This window comes from Zalophus californianus, chromosome 8 (assembly GCF_009762305.2).
Source record: "Zalophus californianus isolate mZalCal1 chromosome 8, mZalCal1.pri.v2, whole genome shotgun sequence".
In the NCBI taxonomy this organism is placed as follows: Eukaryota; Metazoa; Chordata; class Mammalia; order Carnivora; family Otariidae; genus Zalophus; species Zalophus californianus.
Window position 1 is genome coordinate 80,409,391 of NC_045602.1, and position 26,010 is coordinate 80,435,400.

General features: G+C 48.0%; 1 protein-coding gene across 1 annotated transcript in view; it reads left to right on the forward strand.

Moving 5' to 3' along the window:
- The first annotated feature begins 3,185 nt into the window (after positions 1 to 3,185).
- Positions 3,186 to 26,010, forward strand: part of NPAS2 (neuronal PAS domain protein 2) — a 151,065-nt gene continuing 128,240 nt past the window's right edge. Inside the window, exon 1 of the mRNA XM_027622741.2 lies at positions 3,186 to 3,281. The gene's annotated coding sequence lies outside the window, so the exon portion shown is untranslated. The remainder of the gene's footprint in view (positions 3,282 to 26,010) is intronic.

A 26,010-nucleotide genomic window follows, 5' to 3' on the forward strand; every position in this document is an offset into this window, starting at 1 on the left:
CTGATCTTCAAAGATTGATATAATTGCAACTAAAAAATTTGACCCTCCCCTCCATAAATTTTGATTCTTTGAAAAAATACCTGAGGTTCCTGGATACTCTACTGCAGCATTCAACGGCTAAAGCCATGTTCTTTTAAAGGACTAACTACATGAGACTTGAGAATTTCCCCAAATTGGCAATGTAGTTTTGAAAGGTTCTTTTGCTCCATGCTGCCCATTTTGAATAACGTGTAGGTTATGATCTATTTTGACTTTGTTTTCTAGTTGATGAAAAAGCCTAGCATCAATGTCACCTCCTCCAAGAAGCTCACCCGATTCCTTCCTTTGAACCCGCATGGCATTTTGTTTCTGCCACTAGCCGTATTTGGCCTCATCTATATCCTTGCCTCTACCCTGCAAATCCTTCTTGTACAGAACGGCTGTCAAGCTCCCCTTGATCCCTCACAGACCAAGGCCCAGCCTGACTCATGGACGCTGCCAATAAAAGGAATGGAACTGTCAAATGATAGAATGAACAGAAGGTAAACTTTCCTCTTTGGCTCTCTACATTTTGGGGGAAGGGCACATTCTTCTGAGGCCCCTGCTTGTGCTCTAGTCCTGATTGGGTTCTGTGCTGCAGACTCCACTTCCTGTTTTGGTCAGACAGATGTCCTACCTGTAGGATTAACACTAGGAGATGAGATGGAGTCTGGAATGAGTGCTACAACTACATATACATCATCTCCATTTTTAAGAGACAGAAACCACACATTTGGTAGGATATCCTACTGGGCAACAGGTACAAACAGTAGCAAAAACATTTGTTGCACTGCAGAATTATTTGATGCATTATTACTGTAGGTCATTCGTTTCCTAAAAGATCATTTAAGGATTGTTCAACTAGTTCCCAAAAGGGAGGAGGAGGGAGTTGGAATCTCTTTCAAAGCAAGAAAGGAAGGGAGGTGGCTTTCAAGTCGGCATTGAATCGGGTTAAAAGCACATAACTTTATCCTTTAGCAGATATTAGGACCATGCTTTAAGAGCAGGGCAAAACCTACTTGCCTGAAGAAAAACAAAGAAAAAAAATTTTTTTTTTCCTTTTGGAAAGGGAGGGACTTCAAAACCATAATGTGCCAAATGCCTCCTTCTCCTTGAAAAGCCCTCCAAGTCAGAAGCAAGCCTAAGGCTTCTCTTAGGATGCTCAAAGTTCCTTGCAGCTGATTATTTTTCAGGAGGAGAATTAGACAAAAATAATACAAGTGGGAAATAAAGAGAATGACCTACTTTACACGGGGGGAGAAAGGAGCTCTGTGTGAGCGTTTTGATCTAATTGACGGTGTGGGGTTGCATGCCCAAATAAGGCGCTGTTGGTCGGGTCTGCGCGGGAGAGGGCCTATCTTGAACTCGAGCGGGGAGAGGATAAAGCAAGGGCCCTGGAACTGAGTGGGCAGCGAACCCCAGCACACTGACCCGACTGGTGTTCAGAGGAAGTGCCCTAGGAGATTCCGTCTGACCACAAAACCAAGTATGATAGAAAAAGACTGGCGGGGGCGCCTTCCCTTCCAGGGCTACCTGCTGGAATGTGCGAGGGACCAAGGGACCTCTGAAAAAGGCTGCTGGGTGCACAGCACTGCGCCAGGCGCTGAACTTAGGTGATGTTAGGAAAGAGGTGACCTCTCGGGGGTAGGGGACCTCTCCCCTCCTTTGGGCTTCTCCCCAGGCGCCTCCACGCGGTGGAGGGAAGTCTGCGAGCCCAGAGGAACCTGGTCACTGTTGCGGGACACAGGATCTCCCCTTTTCACCCCTCGCTGTCTCGGAGCCCCGCAGAGTAGGGGCTCAAATCACCGCTCCTGGCTCCAGGGACTATTTATGTGCATCTGTCTCGGTTCGGCGTTTGCTGCAGGAGCCTTGGTGAAAGCCTCCGTGTTTGCTCGCGCGCGCGCCGCTCCAGCTTCTCCTTTTCTTGGATTCTCGCCTGTCTCCTCCCACAGAGGAAAAAAAAAAAAGGTCACGTATGTTTGGAAAAATATGTAGGTCAGTGGAACATTTCCTGCACTGGTGCAAAAGGAGTGGAGGGCAGCGGGGGAGGGGAGGGAGAAGCAGAGCGGAGCTCTGAGGGCGCGCTCCGGGCCATAGCCCCCCACCCCACGTGCTTCTGCCTGGGGCGGGGGGGTCAATTAGCCGGTTCCTTTCCTTCCTTGACCCATTTTCCGGACCGGCTATGTTCGCCTTGGAAGCAACACCGTTTACTCCTCCCCAGCAGGCGCTGCGGTCCTCCGCGGAACAGCGCTCGCCAGCTTTCTCCCCCAACCCCAGTGTCCCAACTGCCCCCTCCCACCCCGCCCGGCCTCCACCGCTCATTGAGAAATCGCAGTGGTCCGAGCGCAGAGACGCGCCCTGTGTCCGGCCTCTGTCTCCGCGCGCAGACCTGCCCCGCTAGGACGGCGTGGAGGGGACGACAGTCGTGTACTCGTCCCCCTCTCCCCCATCGCACGGGACAGCGGGGTGGCAGCGGGCACGGCGAGGGTGTCTGCCCTAGGCAGGGGGGGAAGATTCCCTGCCACCCCCGGCGACAACTTTAACGGGACTTCGGCTGGCAGCCCCGCGTCCACCTACCTGCCCTCTCGGCCAGTTCACCTCTAAGCACACACCCCCCCCACCCCCACCCCGCGCCCAGTCCTGACCCCGCGCCCCAGGCCGGACTTCGCCGCGCGTCCCTGGCAGCCCAGCAGAGGCGGCGACGGCCTCGGGCGCGCGGGTGTCTGCGCCGCCCAGAGGAGCTGGGGGTCCGGGGTGGGGGGGGGGGTCGCAGGATGCGAGTCCTAGGCTGGGTCGGGGCCAAGGCCCGGCGTGCGACCAGAAGAGACCCGGCAGCAGGAGCGGAGGGAAGGAGGAGGAGGCGAGAGAGGAGGAGGAGGAGGAGGAGGAGGAGGAGGGAGGAGGGAGGGAGGAGGGAGAGGGAGGAGGAAGAGGCGGCGGCGGCTGTCCCCACCCGCTCTGCGTGCGGAAGAGTTTGCCGCGCGAGCAGCCGGCCTCCCGCAGGAGCCGAGGGACCCGCGCGGCGGCGGCCGGGAAGCAGCGGCCGCGTAGCTCAGAGACCCGCAGCCGCGGTGGCGGCGGCGGCGGCGGCGGCGGCGGCAGTAGCGAGAGCAGCGCCTCCCGCCGCCGCCCAGGAGGAGCTCGCCGCGCCCGCTCGCCGCCTCGGCTCCCAGCGGCGGCGGCGGCGGCGGCGGCGGCGGGAGGCGCGTCTTCCCGGCCCAGTCCGCGTCCGGCCCCGCGGGGTCGCCCCGGCCAGCTCCGAGGTAAGGAGCCGCGCCCGGGGATGCGGGGGGCCCGGGGTGGGAGTCCGTGCGTGCAGGGTCGCGGGACTCGGTCACCTGCTAGCCGGCGCCGTGGACGCCGGGGCCAAAGGGGCGCTCAGGCACGGGGCTGCGCGGGGCAGGGGTCAGGGGCGCAGGATGGTGGGGCCCCACCCCCACCGCGGGTCCCGCCGCCCGGGACAGCGCGTCTTGTAGGACTGCAGCGGCGGCCGGGTTGGTGTGCTTCGTGGGCGTCTCGCCATAGGAAGCGGGGGACGAGGCACCCCCAACCTCAGGATTTGGGGGAGCTCAGAGGGTACCGTCGGGGTGGCTAGAGGCCGTGCCCAGGTAGCAGCCTAGAGGGTTGCCCTGTAGCCTCTCTGAGCCCCATCTCTCGCCTTCGCGAAGAGTGGGGAGCCGGGGAGCCCTGGGGAGTGCGGCGTGCGTGCCCCGGGCCCGCGATCTCTCCGGGTCCCTTAGGTCGGATTTGTTTCCGGGCCTTACTGGGTACCCAGTCTGCCCCCTGCACGTTTAGAGAACGCGGAGCCTGGCTCTTCGCTTCGCCTGGCCACCGCTTCCCAGGTTGGATGCCAGCGTGTTGTTTTGATAGGAGGTGTGCCCCCTCCCCGGGCGGAGGAGGGAGGCGCACCTTTGACCTTTCTATAGAGTTGCGCAGGGTCGTTAAACCGGGGGGGGGGGGGGGGGAGGGCGGGTAGGGACAGGTGCCAAGGGGCTAAATTAAAAACTAACCCCGCTCCTCTGCCTGCCACTCCTTAACTGCTCAAGGTAAGAAAGTTTGTTTTCAGCCCTGTGATTCATAAATAATTAGTAACCAGTTTTGTAGATTAAGCAAGATGGAAACCTTAAAAATACGCACTTCCAGAAAGTCTAAAAACTACCATGGTTGTATCCGGGAAGCTTTAGATCAGAAAGTTAAAAGCCCCGGGATTCAACAGGTGTTCAGAAGGGGTCCGAGAGGGGAAAACCCTACCTGTTTGTCTTTAGTACCTGCTGCTTTATTATCGTGCCCCAAATTCATTAAATTGGTTGGCCTGTTTCTTTACAGGTAAAATATTGAGTAGTTATTAATTAGCAGAGACGAACTGGTCATTTGTGATCATTTGGAACCCAAACCTTCGTTTCCTTAATAGGAGGGTTTTCCCTGTTTGGACTTTGCAGATAATTAGCTCGAAAGCAGTTCCTGGCAAGGTGTAGCTCTGTCCACACCTCTCTCTATCTAACACTAATTTAGTACCTGACCGGTGAATTGACCAACTAATTATGGCTTGCATTAAAGCAGAGCTGTCCTTCTTGGGTGGGAAGTGACAGTTCAAAATTCAAGGGCAAGTACTAGGTCTTTCTGCCACAACGATTTCCTTAAAGGGAAAGTTTGGCAAAAATAACCCCAAAATGGGGGTGCCTGGATGGCTCAGTCGCTAGGCATCTGCCTGCAGCTCAGGGCATGATCTCTGGGTCCTGGGATGGAGCCCAATCTTGCGCTCCCAGCTCAGCGGGGAGTCTGCTTCTCCCTCTCCCTCCTCCCTGCTCATTCTCTCTCTCTTTCTTTTTCTCTCTCTCAAATAAATAAAACCTTAAAAAAATAACCCTAAAATGTATTTTAAAATAACCCCCGAATAAATATCATGTTTAAAGGCGTTATTCTGACTAGGGCCACTATTTTTGCAAAAGTAAAAAAATAATAAAATTTTAAAATCTGTGTTTCATTACACAGCTAAACCAGGACCCATAGAAGTATTGGCATTTCTCAGCAGTCTTCTTAAACATTTAGTTAGAAATAAAGTGTGCACCATAAAGACATTCAATACTTGTCTTCCATCTCCCAGAGAGATGGGGAGTGTGGCTTAAAAGAATTGTAAATGTGCTGCTTTTAGCCATTTTCCTCTGGGAAATCGATGCCTCTGTTTATTTGCTGATCTGTCCCGCCGTGCGCGACCATAGAATTGGTTTTATTCTTACTATTCCCCAGAGTGACTCCTGCGGAGATGAGAGAAGGGACTTATTCTGGAGGAAATATGTTATTAATAAAACGTTACCCCCTAAAGAGTTAAACGTGCCAAGAAAAGAACCAAGTGAGGCTTTACTAATTAGTGTGATGAAAAAAAATTCCCTGATATGATGAGAGTGTTCAGATGGTGACTAAAGAATTCATCTTTATGTAGAAAATAATGATTGTTTTTAAGCATGTTTGGTTGTTTTAAGAGTTTGGGTCCTTTTTACTGTTTCTGGCTGTTTAATAATGAAAATGATAAAAATAATGAAAATGGTAAAAATAATGAAAATAGTAAAAAAAAAAAGACCCACATTATGTGATGTCTGTCATTATTAAGTTGAATTAATCTTATTTTTTGAACCATCTTTCTTAACTCTTGGTAATCTTTGTAACTGGCTCTTCATCCTGCCACTTGATTTCAGGTTACAAATTCAAAATTAGTGATTTGTTCAGATTAAAATAATACTGCATGCACATACCTTTTATATGATCATCTGTATCTGTTAATTTTTTTGAAGTCTGTTTTGAACCTTAAGAACCCAAAGGGCTAAGTCCTTTTTCCTAATTTTTCAAACAAGTATGTATCTTGTTCTTCACGTGAAAAAGTCAGTTTTTTCATTGTGATCAGGACACTGATTGTCCCATGCTGATCCCATGTAAGCGGTGACATCTCTTTCCCAAGAGAGGTCAAATTACAAGGTGTTGAAAATAGCCCAGTGACTCAGTATACTTGGCTGCTTTACACCAGCGGTTTAATTGGCTGCATCATAGAAGCATCTAATTGAGTTTCACATTTAAATAGTGGAAATGATACTTGATGCATTATTTGCTTACACAATGTTAATTAGCATGTTCCTGATCTTCATTCTATTTGTAGCAAAGATGGGAGGTCTGGGCCTGCCACATTCATATTCCCCACAGCATCTCATCCCTATGAGGCCTTGTTCATAATAGATGCTCAATAAAGAGGTGTAGGCAATGAGCTGAATTGCTGATGAGAGTTATCTAAAGGTTAGAAATTTGTGAATGCTAATGGAGTACTTAACTATGAGTAACTCAAGTTTAAATCTGATGATGATTAATAGTACCTTAGAGAACTAAATAAGCACTTATTAAATGTGAACATTTGTTGAAAAGAATTTCTAAACGAAGTCGTTAGCTAGGACACTACTGTTGCTCACTGAATTCTTTGACATTGGGGACCAGTGGGCATTGCAAGCGAAGTGTTGTCTCTGAGGTAAAGTTCCCTCAACGATCACCTGAACTTCTGTGGGTCATAAAACAATGTGTGGTTTCCATCTGATGATGCAGAATAGAAAGGAGAGAGCTTAGCTTCTACACTGGTGTGAGAAAAACAGTGTATTAAACAAGCTGGAAGGTGCCAAACATCATGTCTCAAACTTTACAGTGCATGTGATTTCCTGGAGATCTTGTTAAATGTACATGCTGACTCAGCACATCCGGGTTGGGAGCCAAGATTCTGCATTTCTCACAAGCTGCCAAGTCCTCCTGATGCTGTGAAACACCAGCAAAGTTCTGGAATACACTTAATTCAATTCAGCCTATATTTACTGAGCACCTACTACATGGTAGGCCCAAGTAATAGAAAAATAAAGAATATGGGACATCTCTGCCCCTAAGGAGCTGACCAGGAAGAGAAAGAGAGATTCTTTCTAGACTGAAAATGAGGTCCTGGACCAGAGAAGGGCCCAGGAAAGGAGATTTTCTGGTAGGGCTTCCACATTGCTGACCTTGACTTCTAGCAAGTCTTCTTTGAATGGAAAGCTTTGTGATCTGGCAGAAAATAAAATGCAGGTCTTGAAATCACACAGACCTGGGGTAGCTAATGGTACTCTGCTTGGATACTGTGTGACTTGGAGCAACTTTTTTTAACGTCTTTGAGCCTCAGTGTCCTGGTCAGAAAAATAGTGGGAATAATGCTTCCCTGGTCAAGTTGGTAGGATTACCAGTAAAGGACAAGTGTTAGGTATAACAAAAGTGATTGTTTTTATTCTTGTCGATGGGAAGGAGGGGGCTGTAGGCAAGAGGAAGAAGAGGTTCCTAAAATATTTTCCCATGTAGCTCACCAATTAGAGATTTGATCTGGTTAACCAACAAACCCAAGGTGAGCAGTAGAGAACCAGCCGAGGGCTGGAGGGTGGGCAGCTGTGGAGGTTCATCAGATGCAAAACAATTTTTTGGAGCATGCACATCTCCACTCTTCTCCTGTAGGGCCCTGGCTTCTGGTCAGCCGTGGTGATACCCTTCCAGCGGTATATTTACCTGAGGCTGTTTGTGGTGCTTAGTCAGTAGGTTCCATTGATCAAGACAACCGGTGGGGGCGCCTGGGTGGCTCAGTTGTTTCGGCGTCTGTCTTCGGCTCAGGTCACGATCCCAAGGTCCTGGGATCGAGCCCCATGTTGGGCTCCCTGCTCAGCCGGGGGCCTGCTTCTCCCTCTGCCTCTGCCCTCCGCCCCACCTCCCACTTGTGCTCACTCCCTCTCTCTCTCCCTCTCTCTCTATCTCAAATAAATAAATAAAATCTTTAAAAAAAGACCAACTGGTGTTCATGCAGTCAGTCACTCCTTCAAAATATGGTTCAGAGGGAAGGGCCAGTACCTTTCTTCTTTGAGGGGCACTGGTGCCTTCCCTGGTAAGGCACTTTTAAGGAAGGATTAAGCCATCAGCGAACCCTTTTCAGTTTGGATGAGTTACCAGCAATTAGTGCAGGGTGTGTCAGAATTCATCAGGCAGACGTTTTATACTTTATGCTCTGAGATGATTGTTTCCTCTCGACATCTGGGAAAGATGGATATTCTAAGGCAGTGGTCTCTAGCACCGTGATCTTAGGGGGGTAATCTGGGAATCTGGATGACCCTCAAAATACTTCAACAATGCTCTCTATTTTATACGAATACATATATACATGCATACATATATATTAGATTTGTATATATTAAATACATAGAGATATAGATATTTTATATATATGTATATATACACACACACATATTAGAGTTCTGTTTATTATTTGCAAAGGAGATTTTGCTGCTACCGTTCCCGCTCCATGTCTCCCTGCCTAAAATAAACCTTGCAAACCAAGTTGTAAGAGAACGCCAATGGTCATTTGATGTGTGGGGGAAGGAAAAGTAGAGGAAAGATTGGAGCCAAGGCAGTCCTTTGGGAGGTGGAGGGGTAACAAAGGAGAGGAAGGACGGCAACAAGCATGAGAGCACCCAGAATGGAGGTCAGGGCAGTGGCAGGGCCAGAGGGTGGGAGGTGGGAGCCAGGGACCCACCTTTGTGGACTGCTGCCTTGCAGAAGGCCGGGAGGATTTTGTTCCTGGGTCTTTGGGAGTAATCCAGACTTCCAGTAGACCCAAGCCCATCTAAAGAAAGGCAAATGATAGAGCTGAGCAGCCTCATTCTTCCCCCCTCCGGAACCAAAAAAATGGCACTGCACAACTTCACAAAGGATATCTGGGCCCCTTGAAAGTCAAACTACGGAGAACAGGAGAACATTTTTAAAATTATTATTTTTTAGTTATAAAAGTATGTGTAACTTTCGGAAAACATAGAAGAAAGCGAAGATCGTGAAGATCGCTTGCAGCCTCAAGGTGTATTTCCTTTAGGGCTTTTCTCTATGCATTGAATGTTTTTGTAATGTTAGACTTTTCAAAAAATATAATCTCAGGGCTCCTGGCTGGCTCAGTTAAGTATCTGCCTTTGGCTCAGGTCGTGATCTCGGGGTCCCGGGATCGAGCTCAGCTTTGGGCTCCCTCCTCAGCGGGGAGTCTGCTTCTCCCTCTCCCTCTGCCCCCCTTCCCCCTCTCAAATAAATAAATTAAATATTTAAAAAATATGTGTATAATCTCGTAAAAATTCACATAATATAAGGCCATCTCTAGTAAAAAGCTCCCCTTTACAGTCTGTGCCCTACAAGAGTTGTTCCTCTTTTTGTGCCTGGCAGAAACCTGGTTTTGCTCTAGTGTCTACCACGCTCCCGTGTGTCTCAGGGGTAAATCCTGATTGGCCAAAGCTACCCTGGGTGGGCCTGCTGTCCTTGCCAGTGATTGGCTCAGTGTGAGCATGTGGACTTCGTTCTGGCCAATAAAGCATGAGGGTGGGTCCCTGGGAAGCCTCCCTGGCCCTTCAAATGAGGCAAGAGGCGGAGGCAACCCATTTCTTCTTCTGGCCACGCAATGCTTGTAAGTGGGGCCGCCTGTAAGTGGGGCCGCCATCAGCCACCAGAGTAGGCTAGGCCAGGTCCCAGCTGACCTGCCAAAGAATGCAAAGGTGAAGAATTGGCCTCCATAGTGCCCTTGACCTTCTGAATTAGCCAGCAGAGTCTCTGTTTTGGGCTGTTTGGGAGATCCTGAAACCTCCCTGAACACTTAAAGCAGGTCAAGTTAGGTTTTTGTTAGCTGTAGCCAAAAGCATCCTAACCAACACACCCGGTACATAGCTCTCCACGCTTCTCAGGAGATGAACCATCGGGGTGTATTCTGCTAGTTCTTTTCCCGCGCATTTACATATATACCCATTTAAGTATGTTTTCTTTTTAAACTAAGAACTTATTTCATGCATTTTACGTAGTGACTTTTTTGGGGGGGTCATTTCTTATAGCTACTTCATTCTTTTTAAGGGCTACATAGTCATACTCAGAAGTATAATTTATTTAACCCATTGTTAAACGTTTATTGTGCTCTTTCCACTTCCTTGCTCTTATAGGCCATGTTGTCTTAACTTCCTTATCTGTATGTCTTCGAGTACAGTCCAGATATTTCTAATTCAGGGATTACTAGGCGGGAGGGGATTTCTGAGTAAAGGGGCACATCTGTTGGATGGATAGATGCTACCAAATGGATGACTCCAATCGCTGTGTCTATGCCCTTCCCACCCACCCACCCACATCTGAACCAGCACCACCCATTACCAGTCTCTTGAATCTCTTTTATGCATTTTCACATGCCTCACATCATACCATTTATATTTTTCCATTCTGGTTGGTCGCCTTAATCTGAACATAGGCATTTCCCCATGTCATTAAACATTCCATGTAAACATAATTTTAATGGCTGCATGACAGTTCATGATGATCATTTTTGGAGTGTTCTAGTGGTTTGTGAGGACACAAGAGAATATTTGATATTTGAAAAAGTAAATAGACATCATCAACCTTGCAATCATCTGGAAAGAGTCCTAAAAATGGTATTAGGAGACATACCCTTCTATGATCTCTTTCCAAGAAAACTCTGAGGACATGGCCTTCTAAACCCTTCTCATCCAGTCAGACAGCAGGCTGCCCCAAGCGTTTCTAAGAAGTTTTACTCTTTCTGGGATCTGTAGGGTTTACACCCTGACAGATATTCATTCTCTGAATATACAGAAGTCACTTAAACAAATACTTTGTGAGGGGTGCTTGGGTGCCACAGTCGGTTAAGCATCCAACTCTTGGTTTGAGCTCAGGTCATGATCTCAGGGTCATGAGATTGAGGCCTGCATCGGGCTCTGCGCTCAGTGCAGAGTCTTCTTGAGAGTCTCTCTCCTTCTGCCCCTCCTGCTCGTGCTCTCTCTCTCTCTCTCAAATAATAAGGCTTTAGGGGCACCTGGGTGGCTCAGTCAGTTAAGTGACTGCCTTTGGCTCAGGTCAGGGTCCCGGGGTCCTGCTCAGCGGGGAGACTGCTTCTCCCTCTCCTCCCGGCTCATGATCTCTGTCGCTCTCTCTCTCTCTCTCTCAAATAAATAAAATCTTTTAATAAATAATTATTTAATAAATAAATAATTTTAATAAATAAGTAAATCTCTAAAAAACACTTTGTGCATTGCCTGGCACGTACCTGAAATGTGAGTTTGTTGTAGTCTTTGAAATTTTCCAATTCTGCCAAAGACGACAGGAAAGCAAATGGGATAGATGGAGCTCATAAAGGATTTTCATCACATTTTTTTTCTCCTTAAATCAGAGAAGAAAATCTAATGTTCCCAGTATTGGGATAATTCCATTTCCAGTCTGGGGCCTGATCATTGGTCCTCTTTGTGGGCCTACATTCCCCTTGGGCTAGTTTCACTAAGAGCCCATTGCAGTGAGATTCGGATTTGTTGTTAGTGCTCGGAAAAGTCCAGTATTGTTTTTTCAATTTCAGAACTACCTTCGATTTTCCACCGTTCTGTTTTGCAAGGCTAAGGCCTCTTTAGAAATAGGCAGCGTGCAACAGGTGTAAACATTGCAGTGCCTGTGCTCAGCCTGCCTACTGACACAGTGGGGGCGGGGGGAGCTGGAGAAGCGGTTCTGAGGAGGTGGCTGGGGGACGGGGAAGAGCCCATCCAGGTTGCCTGTTTGCCACATCGACACCTTCGTCTGGGCCGTCTGTGAAAGACACGGCCTGCAGTGCAGTCCCTGCATAAGATGCCTGCTCTTCTGAAGACCACGACCCAGTGAAACTGAGGAAAACTTTAAAACCCCCGGTTTGGGGGGTGCGTGTGTGGTTGGAGTGGGGGCAGGCCTGTCATGTGGGATGTTACCAAGAACAATTGCCGTGCAGCTCCGGGCTATCAGTTCATCTCAAGACCCAAAACAGACGTCATTGCTGAGCTTGCCAAGGCTTCCATGGTCAAGGGGGATTTTATTTGTATTGCTTCTCCTCCCCTTTGCTTCACAGCGGTTGTGAGAGAGAGAGATGCAGGCGCAAAAGATTCGCATGGCAGTTTTGAAGAGGTTTTATGATCTCTCAAGTTAGAGAACTTGTTTCTATTTCTAATCATGTGTAGCCCTTGGCTGATGAGCATCTCTTGGATTTCTGGCTCAGGACAAACTGATTTCATTGGAGGTAAGAAAGCTGCTTGTTTCGGAGCTGCTTCCGCGACTTTGCCGCAACACTTCCGCTCTTGGCCTCTGTCTCTATCCTGAATGGTCAGGTGGCCTCCTCGTTCCTCCGGGTCCTGGGATCATGGGAGCACTTGTCACACTTGTCGTCGCAGAAGCATTTCTGGAATTGATGGCTCACTCCCACCCACCAGGTTTACCCACCAAAGGAGCTGGAGCTGGGTGTTTGCAGATGGCCGGGGGGGGGGGGGGGGGTTGGTTGGTACATAGCTCATAAAAACCCTCTATCCTTGGACTTTCTTCTTTACTTTTTTTTTTTTTTAAGATTTTATTTATTTATTTGACAGAGAGACACAGCGAGAGAGGGAACACAAGCAGGGGCAGTGGGAGAGGGAGAAGCAGGCTTCCCGCTGAGCAGGGAGCCCGATGCGGGGCTTGATCCCAGGCAGGACCCTGGGATCATGACCTGAGCCGAAGGCAGACGCTTAACGACTGAACCACCCAGGCGCCCCTCTTCTTCTCTTTCATCTGATCAAGAAACCACCACTTTTGGAGATTGTGTCTGGGGGAGCACAGAACCCCTCGATTTAGAGCTGTACTTGGCCTTGATGAAACAGCCCCCTCCCCTGCATTATGCATCCCATTCTTCCCCCTTCTTTGCTGTCATTCACCACCACCCCCGCCAAGCAAGCCGACTCTTAGCTCCTGGCGCCCTGCGTCCTTCACCTGCTCTTGAGTGAGCCCTGGGGTCTGGCCTGGCAGTGGCCCCAGCTGCCACTCTCTGTCGGTCCGGTCTTGCTTGGACACAGCCACCAGAATCACTGCCCCTGTCCATATGTGTGCGTGCCATTCTCACGGCCACGCTGGGCTCAGGCCGGGGGCTGTGAGCCCCGCTGTGCCCCTGGTACCTCCTGTGGGGGCAGGCGCCTAGGTACATGTACAGGTACACACCTGTACCTGTTCCGGGCTGCCCCACGACAGATGGGACCCACTCGACAGTGTCTAAGGAAGCACAACGGCGCCCCGCTCCCTCCACGGGGCCTCAGAGCAACTTGAGTCTGGCTCTCCGCTGGGGACAGCTCCTCGGTGATCCTGGCCCCTGAGTTCTCTAGAAACCTGCTCCAGATGCTCGCCTGGGAGGTTTCCTGGCTGTTCCTGCCCTGGCACTTCTTTGCTCCTCCTCAGCCAGGGCCTGCTGCTGGGGCCACACAGCTCCGGAGGCACCGTTCGTTCCCCCGTGTGCCACCGAAGCAACTGTGCTGGGCGGCCGGGGGGCTGGCTCCAGTTTGTGCCGCACGCATGTGGACTCGGGCTGTCTGGGGTATGCAGAGTGATGCGACGGGAAAATCTGTGACCCTTCCAACTGTCTGGTGGGTTTCTTCTCTCTTTCACCTCCCAGTGACTGGGCCAGTGGCAGTCTCTCCTCACACACGGGACTGTTGCAGCTAACCCCCTGCAGAGACCTGTGTTGGCCCCTTAGTGGCAAAGACCCAGGAGAGAGTGGTGGTGCCTAATGAAGGAGACATTGTGCTTAAATTTTTATTTATTTTAATCTTTTAAAAGATTTCATTTATGTATTTGACAGAGAGAGAGAGAGAGAGACAGAGCTAGCGCACAAGCAGGGGGAGCGGCAGAGGGAGATGGAGAAGCAGGCTCCCCGCTGAGCAGGGAGCTGGATGCAGAGCTCCATCCCAGGACCCTGAGATCATGCTTAAAACTGTGAAAGAAGAACAGTTCCTTTTGTGTTCCCAGTGTCTATGAAGGTGTGCCGTGTTTGCATGAGTTAGCTGTTCCGTGTGGCCAGCCGTTTAACCCATATGTACAGAATCTCCTGTTTCTGTCTTGCCGTGTGTCCAAGTACGTAGCTCTATTAAGCGGCGGAGTCTCATTTCTCAGTTTGTGCTACTGGGGGTGGTATCATTAGCATGAACTTACTTGAGGCTATGTTTGTGTTTTCTAGCAGTTTGCATTCGGCAGCTCTTGTATGTATTGTTTATATGAGCTACCTATAAAAACACTCAGCCTTTTCCTCCGGCGCGGCAGCGTTGACCCATGACCTGACTTTAAAGCATAGCGTGTGAGTGGCCGTCACCGTATGGGCCGGCAGCATCTTAAGTGGTTTGATGAAGATAGCTTGTGGCCTGTAGCAGGAAGCCTTGGCACCCTGACATGGTCGCCATGGCCAAGTGACCTTGGCGAGTCACAGACACCCCAAAACTGAGTCCCTTCATCTATAAAAGGGAGATATTAATACTAAACATGAAAATCAAGAGGCGAGACTGTCCATTACAGTGAAAAGTAGTGGTGCTATTTTTGTCACTCGCTGCTGAGACTAGCTCATCCCTCAGACTCCCCACACACCACCATTTCCACCAATAAATGCCAGCCTCAAGGTGATTTCTTTTTGAATGAAGTGCTTGCTTTTTTCCAACAAGGTACACGCTAGCAATTAAAGACACAATATATCCCAGTGTTCTCTTGAAAGCTAACGTCATGGGAAAAAGTGAAATACTCAAACTATAGAAGCCAAACACGTACAATGTCTTGGCAGATGCTTGGGGTTGGTTGCACACTTTGCTTTCAAAAGCTTTTGCCATTTACGAGGACAAAGTAGCCTGATAACCTTTTGTGTCTGAAAATTCAATCTAAATCAAATAGACCGTGTATTCCCATGGATTCTGAGATTTTATGGGATGTATGGGGCTTCTCACCACCGTAAGTGTGACATGTGCTATTTCTTATGACCTCTTGTTTTTTCTAAGGAGGGTTGGCCTGCAGAATTAGGGCTCAGCTCTGACCAAACTGGAAAGATCCTGTTACTTTCCTCCTGTGTCACAATCCCCTAAGGAACAAGAAACACCTGACTTTCAATGGAAACAGGAGTTTACTTTTGGATTGGACATACGCACACCCTGATTCTGGTTAATACGTCACTTTTGAGAAGGAAAGGATCTACAATGGACAGTATGTTTGTGTCTGCCTAAAATTCATATGTTGAAACCCTAATCCCAATGTGATGGTATTAAGAGGTCGAGCCTTTGGGAGGTGATTAGGTCATGAGGGTGGAGTCCTCATGGATGGGAGTAGTGTCCTTATAAGAGGCTGGAGAGCTAGCTAACCCTGTCTCTGCTATGTGAGGACACGAGAGCAGGCCCCCATCTGCAACCAGGAAGAAGATCCTCACCAAAACTGACTGTGCGGGCACCCTGTTCTCCAACTTCCAGCCTCTAGAACTGTGGGAAATAAATGTGTGTTGTTTAAACTACTCAGTCTATGGTAATTTGTTACAGTAGCCAGAACAGATGAAGACAGGACCTCAGTGATCATCCAGAACAGCATGGCTCATGTTTTCCAGATGAAAATGAGAGGCTCCGAAAGCCAAGGGGCCTTTCCCTGCTCCCAGAACTCGCAGCTCCTGCAGCCAGGCAGGCCTGCTGACCCATTCCAGAAGGTTCAGGGCTTCCCTTTTCTCTGCTGAGACCGGAGCATGTTGCCTCTGAGGCTGGAATACAGCCACGCTGCAAGAATGAGGCTCCCCCTGGCCTCAGCCAGCGCACTCAGTGCCCAGAAATCCTGGGAGGGAACACTGCCAGCACCCCCCCCCCCCGCCATTGTCTTATCTCACTCCGTGTGCTGCACAGCTGCTCTCTGACATGAGCAGAATAAGATAAGGAAGCCAGCGTCCTGGGGCGGCCGGGAACAGGGAGAAACAAGCACAAGGCTGGACACAGATTGTCCACTTTCACTTCTGGAACCCACTCACTCTTGTAGGCACTGACATCCGACTTCCTTCCAGAGAAACAGAATAAAAGCACAGTACTCCCTCATGTCTGTGGTGCAGAAGGAAATGCCCCCATGTATCTGAACAACTTCTAAGAGTGTTTCTGGTGCATGGGGTGCAGGGTCCACAAGCGGGACGCTCTCCCTGCACGTCTTTATCCCCTAGCTTTGTCACTGCCACTCCGGGGGCATCTCATTGTCATTTTTCCCTAATAAATTAGGCAGCATGAAAGATCATTAGGTCTAGGGGTCAAGGAGGGGCTGCGCTCACCTGCCATGGTCACGCACGTGAGCTCCTTTGATTTGCCAGCACTCTCTGGAGGGAGCACTACTCGGTTCCCACTTTACATACAAGATACCAAGGCTCAGAGTTGTTAAGTGACGTGCGCAGGGACATTCAGAGCAAGAACTTGAATGCAGCCCTTTAAAGAAGGACCAAAAATAGAACAGCCCATTTTTGTTTACTTTTTCTGAAACGCCACTTCTAAGAGGATAGGATGTGTACAAAACAAAGTGAGCATCTTGAACATGACTTCCGTAGCTTACACTGCTGTCTCAAGCAGGAGGTTACTGTGTGGTGGCTGGCTTCGTGCTGGGGTAGAGAGCCACCCCGATTTGGTGTCCGTGTTCAGTCTAGCCTTCGGGAAGTGGAGGCTGCGTGTCAAAGTCCGTAAGAGAAGAAAACTGGCAGGAAAATCATTTTTAGGGCAAAATCATTATGCTGTTCCTTGCTGTCTTTTAGTAGCTAACCCGCTTTTCAAAATTATTTCTTTAGCTGTAACAAGGACTGTTAAATCAGGACACTCCTTACGTCTCTCCTCATTTTCTCTGGAGGCAGGTATATCTTTCTTCAGCTGAGAGCAACAGAAAAGGTAGGGGCCACCATAGCATCCCATTTGTGAGACACCATTTCACCTGAGTGTCATCAGCCCCGGGGCCTAGAAAACCAGCAGCTGACTGGTTTATGGAGAAGTCTCTCAGAAGTCAGTCGGGGTTCACCTGAAGTGTGTTCTCCCACCTTCTTCCCTTCCACACACAAGTGTGAACCTCAGCACTCAGTATCCATTAAGAAAAATACATGCAGGCAAGGTATTGGAGAGTTTTGAATAACGGGGTTTGACTCCTGGGGAGCTATCTGCCAAGTGGCCCCCCTTCCCCCACCAGCTTTGGGCCACTGCGGACCAAGGCGCTGGGCTCATCTTGGGGGTAAAGCCTTGAGGAGCCGTTAGATCACCCGTGTCTTTGTCTCCCTGCTCCCACCACTGATGGAAACGGAAGCAGAACCCCAAATGAACATCAGTAAGGTAATTTGGTCTATCCTGTGATTGGCATACACAGGCGCACACACACAAAATCAAATTTGTTCTAGCACTTGGCTCAGGTTTGTACCACACCCACACCAAAGAGGCAGGAGGATTAGCCATCCAGCACCTTCTCAGAATGAGTGTGTTACACTGACCTAATAAATCTCCCCCCCACCTCCGGAATCCTTGAATAACACCTATCTTAATTATTCTGGACTGTATATTGTTTCACAGAGTTCTAAAAGGAAGTGAACTGATTTCGGATGGTTTTCCAGCTATGGCTTACATTTGTGCCTTGGGCAATGATGATGGGGGATGGTGGGGTTGGGAATCACTTGTTTTCATGGCCGACCGTGAATTAATAGGGGCAGGAGTTAACTATGATTCAAGAGCCGCTTGATTTCTGATTACGCAGGTAGGCTAGCCCGGGTGAATGCCTTTCTTCATCCATTCCACACACGCAGAATTAGCATCTCGGTTTCAGCATTTCCCTGGTTCTTCGGTGTTGTGTTTTGCTCCTAGCATGAAAGCACGTCCCCAGGCTGCAAGAGTCATGCCCGGGAAAGAGGTATGCAGGGCTTGGGGGGACTGGTGCTCCCCAACTTTCTCAGATGGGAAAAAGTGTGGTTGGAAATAGGGAAGAACTTTGGAAAGAACATGAGCTAAGGTCTGTAAATTGTGAAATGTGGTGTTCCTCTTAGTTCTCGGGCAGATTTTTCAGGACACAATTAAAAACAACAGTACCTTTGAGCACTACCGGCAGCACTTATATTGCTAATTCCAGTAAATTATGATGCTCGCAGACACTGGCGTCATTCAGCCAGTCCCCATCCTTCTAGAACTTCTTAGTGTTCTAGGGCAAACCTCATATCCCAAGATTTTTTTCCAACCAAGGCAGAAACCTAAATTCACTTGAATTCAGGCAGAGTAGATCATTGATTCCAATAACTTGGGCCCATAGCAGACCTATTTCATGTTCTGTCTAAAAGTTAGGCTATAAAATGCCATGTTTACCCCAATGTCCTATATTCTCTTTATTATACCTAACTACAGATTGCCATTCTTCAGATAAACAATTTACATTTTGCTTTTGCAGTTTCTGCTTTTGGTTAACTATCAAGAAACTCCTGGGAAATATTTGGGGTTCACCTCCAATCTGATTGAAGACAGACACTGTTATCCTCGGCTTTGACTTTTATAGCCGAGTCTCCCCAGGTTGTGTCCTCTAGGGGAGAGTCGAAGCTGTGGAGCTGGGAGAGACTCAGGGGTCAGGCCACCAGGGCCATCGTTTTACAGAAGAGGAAACTGAGGTTGGGGCTTGGTGGTGGCAGAGCTGGGCCTGGAAGCAGGACTCCAGCCTCCCTCCCAGCACGAGGTCATCATGCACCTTCCCTGTGCCTCCCCTTGTCTGTCTTTTGATGTAGGTGCTGATCATTTTACAAACAGGAGCAGGATTGTAGTTGTGAATTAAAAGACAAATACCGCGTATTTCAAATCCCCAGATCGCCACCATTGGCTTAGCTTATTTTTAAGATCCCCATAAGGTGTAACAGTCAACATTTAAATTTTGCTTTTCATGATCGTATGTACTGATTTCACTTCTCTCCCTTGAAGATGAATTTGCATAGTCACTGGGTTGAGATGGAGAGACCAGTGGCACCAGGATCAGGAGACCCCTGGTCGAGCCCCTTTTAGTCACGAGAAGTACTTCATTTCTCTGCGTCCTCTGAGAAATTAAGAATACAAGGCCCATCTTCCAAAAGGCCTTTGTGTGATGATCAAATGAGATAATCGAGGGTGAACATATTCTGAAAATTATTAGTGCCTAAGAAGTGTAAGGGGACAAGTGAAAAATGACAGTCTCATCCCATTTTAATTAAAAAATGGGTAAATGAAAGGACTGATCTGTCTGTCAAACATAAGAACACAATGCTTACAAATCAGGGGCTTGGAGTTAGGCTCCTGCTGTATTCCTTCCCAGCTGTGCAGCTCAGGAAAGTCGCTGAAACCTGGTATCTCCACTTCCTCCCCTGTCAGTTAGGGGTCTGGTAGTGCCTGCTTCATGCTGTTGATCTGAGGATTCACCGACATAGTCTATGCAAAGCCCCTAAGATTGTGCCTGATACTCAGTAAGCAAGCAGTGCCTATTAGTTATCACTGTTAAGTTTTCTTCAGTGAACATGTATGTTCATACCAATTATACCTAAGAAAATTGTGGAGAAAGTGTTAAGAGAGAAAGAAGCAAACATATCCTTGGGTGGCTGGGATCTTGCTATAGGGCTGTATAGGAGAATGGCCAGGACCAGTGGCTGGCCACTCTGTCCATTGACTAAGGGTTGGAACATTCCAGAGCCAGACCAATCCTGCAAAAACACACACACATAATGAAGCCCCAGGTGCCAGGGAAACTAGAGTGCTATCTCCCTAGGTATTTACCGTCCAAAGGGACAAAGCCCAGACCTTGGAGACCTTTCTACATCATAAAAGCCCAGACACACACGCGGGACGCTCTGACCCCTGAAGCAATTTTACATTCAAAAAGGTCAAGGTAGGAACCCAGGGTCCTTTCCATCCCATCTCCAAGGAGCGAAGGTATCTCTTCCTCCTTCCTGGACACACGGAGAGAGGCAGTTACTTCTCTCCTGTGCACAGCAGAGAAAATCATTTGTTTTCCATCCCTCATCTGTGGGGTGTAACCAGCACCCACGTAGAGCATCTCGATAGGCTCTCATCACCTTGCCTGGTGGCTAGGTGTGGGGGCCGATGCTGCAGCATTGGTGGCCGTTGGTCTGGACGTGAGTGTCCATACAGAGCCGCCTCATGCTTCTGCAACATCCACATACATGAAGTACATACCCGTGCGAGCGGGCAGCATCTCAGACCCTGCATGGTTTGACAAACAGACCATATAACTGGGCACATCGCTGTGCCCAGAGAAACCCACATCCTGTCTCTGGGACATGCTTAAGGAACAAGGGAGCGAGGTCAGCACGGCCCACAGGGGACATCAGCAGGACCAGGAAGCTCCAGGCGGCCTCACCCAGTGTCTCTTCTTTTAGCAAAGACAGCCCCTGGTACATGAATAAACAGACTTTTTTTTTTTTTACAACTTGTAGCTGGATTCTTTTACCAAAGAGTACAGCCCTAATGAAAGGACTCTGTCCCAAGCTATTCCTGAAAGAAGTGGAGAATGCTGGTGTCTCCTGGCGTTTCCGCTTCTGATCAGCCTCATCGGGGAATTTAATCCATTTTCTGATCAAAGTCCAAAGTCTCTGTTTTGCTCGAGCTTTAATCATTGGCTGTAGAGACTCCCTGCTTTTGCGCGCGCGCGCGCACACACACATACATACATACATACATACATACATACATACATTAAAATCGGGTTACAGCCAAACAGTGATTTGGTTCTGAGGGCTGGGGGGTTGGGTAGGGAATACACATCTAGATACATAGGCAATCAGTCCCTTCATTATGGGGAGGTACTCCCATAGCTCAGGTAAAAGTTAACAATGTTTTCAGCATGTTGGGAATATTTTATTCTATATGCTGAATTCTCTATGGGCTGAAGGCTATATGTGAATTGTTGAAATGGCCCCGACTTGTGTTTTCTGTTATTTTTTTTAACACTTCAGTCAAGCAAAAGAAGAAAAATAATTTAAATTCAAATGCTTTCCAAACTCCAGTATGAACTTTCACTTCTTTGTGATTAAAAAAAAAGTTTCCATTTCCTTTAAGGAAGTAGATGATATTTGTGAGGCTGGCTGAAGAATCCCTTTGTAGAGGAAAGTGGATGAGGCTTGAGGACTTACGCATCAGGAAGCCTGCTCAGGACTTCCTTACCTTACCTATCAGTGAATCTTGCAGATGGGTTCAAAGGTAGGAAGATGCTGTGTGACATTCCATACCAGAACTAAGGAATTCCAGCCCCCGCTCTGTACTGGGATGCCGCTGAGGGCCAGATGCCAGAGGAGGGGGATGGGAGCTGATGCTTGGAGGGGCCCCAGGGCCTTTGGCCCAGAATGTTTAGAGGCTCGGGGGCTCAGATCGGCCAGGATTTTGATGATTCTCCTTAACCCTGTATTTCATACTCAGAGCACCAATTTTCAGAGAATTAGAAGAAATAAGGATACGTAAAGTCTACTGAAAAGTGCACCTTTCTTTTCTCCCAGCAACGTGGAGGAGCCTGTGATTATGACTCTACAGGTGTCGAAGACGTAGGGTAGAAGGCGGACATGTGTAGGTCCAAGGGTGCATTTTGAAACAAATCCTTCATGATACATTGCCTTTGCACTGAGCTGTTAGATTGATGAGTATAGGGGAACTTTGGGTTGTTTCAGTTCTAGGTCAGTGAGTAGTCATTATTGAGGCTGTCCAGGCAAGTCCTGTATATGAATTAAAAGTAAGAATGTTTTGTAATTGTCCATATTGGTCTTGCATAGGTCTGCCTTTTCCCAGGGCAGTGGTTGACCCTTTCATCGAAATTAGTTTTCCTCCGGCTGCTCAGGCTCAGGAAGGAGATAGGCAAGGATAAGGAAGGCACGGGCAACACAGGACGGTGGAAATACACGAAGGCCAGCCAGATGAGAACCGGCAAAGGCTATTTATGCAGAGCTGACTATTACAGGGGTGTCGGCCACCATCTCTTGCATTTTGGCAGAGACTCAGAGGCAGGCAGAGGCGGGGGGGGGGGGGAGCACTCCAGGGGAGGCAGGGAAGGCTCCCGGTGTGCCCTGATTGGAGGCTGTCGGCGTGGGGAAGCTGGAGGTGGGCTCAAGAAGGGGGCATCTGTGATCGGTTAAGGTTGTGTGTTTGGCTTTTTCTAGTAGTTCCTTAGTTGGCCGTGGGGGGTGTTGGGAATTAGGGAAGTTATCCATTTTTACTCAAGTCCTGGCCATTTGGGGCTGATTGTTACAGAGGTTATCGGTTGGCATTTTGGATTATTGCCAGTGGAGGTCGCCTGACTTCCTACAGGCATGACGTAGAGATAGCAGGCTGGCTTCCTGGGCTGGTGACTGTAGATAGCACTTGGTTTCCTGGCCAGGATGCTGCAGGCTGTGGGTCAGAGTTCTGTTTCTATATACTTGTCTGGCCATTGTTTGTTCGCATACTTAGTATCTCAGCACCAACATAGCGCTGGCCGAGAATAAACAACAGACCCAGCACCTGTTAGCCTGGGAGCTACTCAGGCTGTGTAGCTCCCACTCAAGTAGCGGGCATTGAGAGTGGTCTGGTGGTCGCTGGCAGGGCCCCCCATGACCGTCCATTATCAGCTGTGCACTTGGTCATGAGGCGCATAGACACTGCAGCGTTTGCGTGCAGAGAGCTCCTGACTGCTTTCCTTCAACTTGGACTTCATGTTAGTGAACTACTGGTCTGAGGGGCATACTATTTTATGGGGCAGGAAAACCCCATCCTGGTTTTTAGTCCCATTTTTGGTAGCGACTGACGGTCCTCATCATCTGAGAACTCCCTCCAGTGGAAGATTCTCATCTGTCTCATTTCACCCCTGCTCTCAGCCTTGACATGGCAGAGGGTTTTCTGGCCAGGGATGGAGTATTCCCAATTGCTCTGAAATTTCTGTGGTAATGTCCTTCAGTCATTTTCTTGACACCCGCCGGAAGTTTGATGTCATGGTCTCCCTGCCCTGGGACTGTGTCTGGCCTGAGGCCAACAGAGGCCGCCGCCAAATGGTTTGGTAGTGTTTGTGCCAGCCGTGATGCCCATCGTTGTGGTGCTGGCAGCCCCCGGGGGTTCTTCTGAAGGGGTCCCCCTTGCCCCCCAGTTTATTGTTTGTGTGTTTATTGTGTGTTTAGCATCGTTGATAGTCAAAGGAGACACTGGAATCCTTTACTTTTTGAGAATTCAAAAAAAAGTTTTCAGAGTTTAAAACATTAAGTTTTACACAAAATGTGTCTAAAGTGTCTAAGTTTATAAATAAACTCTAAAAATATTATGTAGCTTTTTGAAAGACATCTGCAAGTTTTGAAGAGGGGATGGTTTTAAACAGGCATTTCTTCTCTTGCCTTTATGTGTGTTTGTACTTTTAAATTAAATGACATCCTCTGAGTGTCGGAGTTAAGTCAAAGCTGTCAAGATTTTTTTTTCCATCCTAATAACAACCCTTGTGCCATTGACTACCAAGAATAACAATGAGCCTTTTTTTAAAGCTAAAAAAGAATATTTATTTTCATTGCTGAAAGAACAATTATTCATGTCCGTAAGTTATTTAAGGTATTTTTATGAATTCTAAGAATAAGTCATTTTGAAGTTCAACCACACAAAATAAAAATGCCTTATTTGTAGGCCCGCCACCTGAAATATTTGGGGTGGTGGGTCTTGGCCTTTCACTAATAATAGCTAACATTTAGTGAGGACTTTTATGTGCCTTACACTGTTGGAAATGCAGTGACTATATTAACCCATCTACTTTTCACATTATCCTCACTTTATAGCTTGCAAACTTAGACGCAGAAGGGTTCAGTCCCTTGCTCAAGGTCACACAGCCACAATTTGGACCTGGGCCATCAGATATCCACCTTGGGCCTGCATTGACCCTAGAAGGTTCCACTTGCTGTTTTTTTTTCCTGTTGAGGCATTTAGTTTCTCTCTTATTTCCTCCTAAAACATAAGCTTGGACAGAAGAAGAAACATTTACTATTATGTTGTTATCTCAGAACCCTTCAGGCTTTTGGAGTATAAGCCATAATGATGATCATTAGGCTCTTCCCTGGAACTTGGCCCAAGCTCTTTCAGATATGGCCGCTGCTGCTGATCTGCTACCCATAGCACTAACTCGAGAAAACACAAGAAGAAAACAAGGAGGATGGTGGTAAAAGTATTTTATGATTATCTTCTGATCTTGTTTTTTTTTTTTGATCTTTTGATTAAATCGGTTTTAGCAGATTTTTTTTATTGCAGGAAAATATTTAACACCACTGAACTGTCCACTGAAAGGTGGTTACAGTGGTCAGGTTTATGTTGTATATGTTTTACCAATCAATCAATAGGAAGAAAAAAATGTTAAAATCCAAGGAGCTGATGAGCGACTTCTCAGCAAGTCGTGATGTACGCTGGATGTGCAGGTTGCATTGGCTGGAACAGAATGAGGCTTCGCCTAACATGTTCACATTCTGCATTGATCTCACAAGGAATCAGAAGGCCTCAGCAGGATAGGAAGACCTTCAGTAAGAAGCCAAGAATAGTGTAGAAGTGCCTCCTTTTGGTGCAAGAAGTGGCTGATTTAGTGACTTCAAGGACCAGTTTGGTTCCTGCTGTGTTTGGGGAGTGACAACTTCAGATAAAAATGCTGTGAAGATAGGCCCTCCTGTGCTGGAGAGGAGAAAACAAAGGATTGATGAAGAAGGGGGGGTCCCTGGTGCATATTTTTAAGTTTGATGGATCTAGTCTCTTTTAGAAGTGAATGTCTTCGAGGACTTTCCTCGGCAAGGAGGAAGCACAAGCCCAGGGAAGAAGGTTGCACAGGACTGAGCGCTGGGATGCTTGACTAGGCCCAGGAGGATTCAGCCTCAGCCGGGGTCATGTTTTTAGGAGGATTGTTATGGATTTTGTGAGAATCCTGATTACAAAGTCCCGTGGATTCTTGATGGTCTGTCCCATGCCTATTTTTTTTTCATAAGCCCTGGTTTTTTAGGGTGCAATTTTGAGGATCTTCTAATGTTCTAGAAGAAATGCCTGCATCATACTTGGGAGGGTAATGCCCTGAAAAGTTCTTATAGGAACAGGGACAGGTCAAGATCTGGATCAGAACTTGAGTTTTTGCCACTCTGGGCTCCAAGGGAACTCACAAAGGATCTAAAGAAGGAAGAGATGGAGAGAATTAGCAGAGCCTCAAATGCCCTACATAATGTGGCATAGAGCTAAGCCAGGCCACCATGAAATGGTCACCTCTATGTCTAGAGCATACACTCTTTCTCAGAAGCATCCTATTGAATGACAGGAATATACACATGCCATCATGGGTGGAAAAGTGATCTTTTGTTTAAATGTGTGGGTGTTTAAGAGGTTACCTGCATAATCAGAAAACACGGAGCTGGAGATACCTAAGAGGACATTTCTCTCTAGTCAGAGAATACATAGATCTAGAGCTGGAAATTATTTTAGATTTGACATTTACGTTGTCAAGAAACTTTCCCATATGTCCAACAAGACTTTCTATTTAACTTTAGACTGGTAAAAATAATTCTATTTGAGGGAAAAGCTTGTTGTTATTGTTTGTCCCGAATTGCCCTGACACCTGTTCTCTGCCTTGTGCTGCTTCACCATGAGCCCCCAGTCCCCTGCCATGGGGGGCAGCCAGTGTGGCTGGGACATATCAGTTCACGAGGCCCACTGTGGCGTGTCACCCGATGACGTTGTCTGCACGTCAGTCTCAGGAGCATGGGATTCCCCTGTGTTTGAATCTAGGTGTAACCTGAGTTTAGAGACTTGCTGGGGAGAGGAAGGTAGTCAGTTTCCTTCCCCAGTACTGTTCCATGGGCAAGATGCACATTTTCCAAAGATTCTTCTAGAAGCATTTATTTCAGCCAATGTGGCACCTCAGCCGAAAGTCAGCTCTCCTCTGTCTGGTTTGGATAGTGGTTGGGTGTAGGAATGAGAGTAGTTAAGAGACCCTAAATAGTGTCTTTAAATAAACTGTCACTTCCCTGCTTAATTATGACCACCAATAAATCCTGGAAAGGAGAGGATGGTGGCAGCCGGTCAAAGGGGTAGGAGCATGGTTGCCAGCAGAGACCAGCTGTGTATTCCAGCCCTGTTGCCCATGAGCTACAGGAATTTGGGCACCTGATTTCAT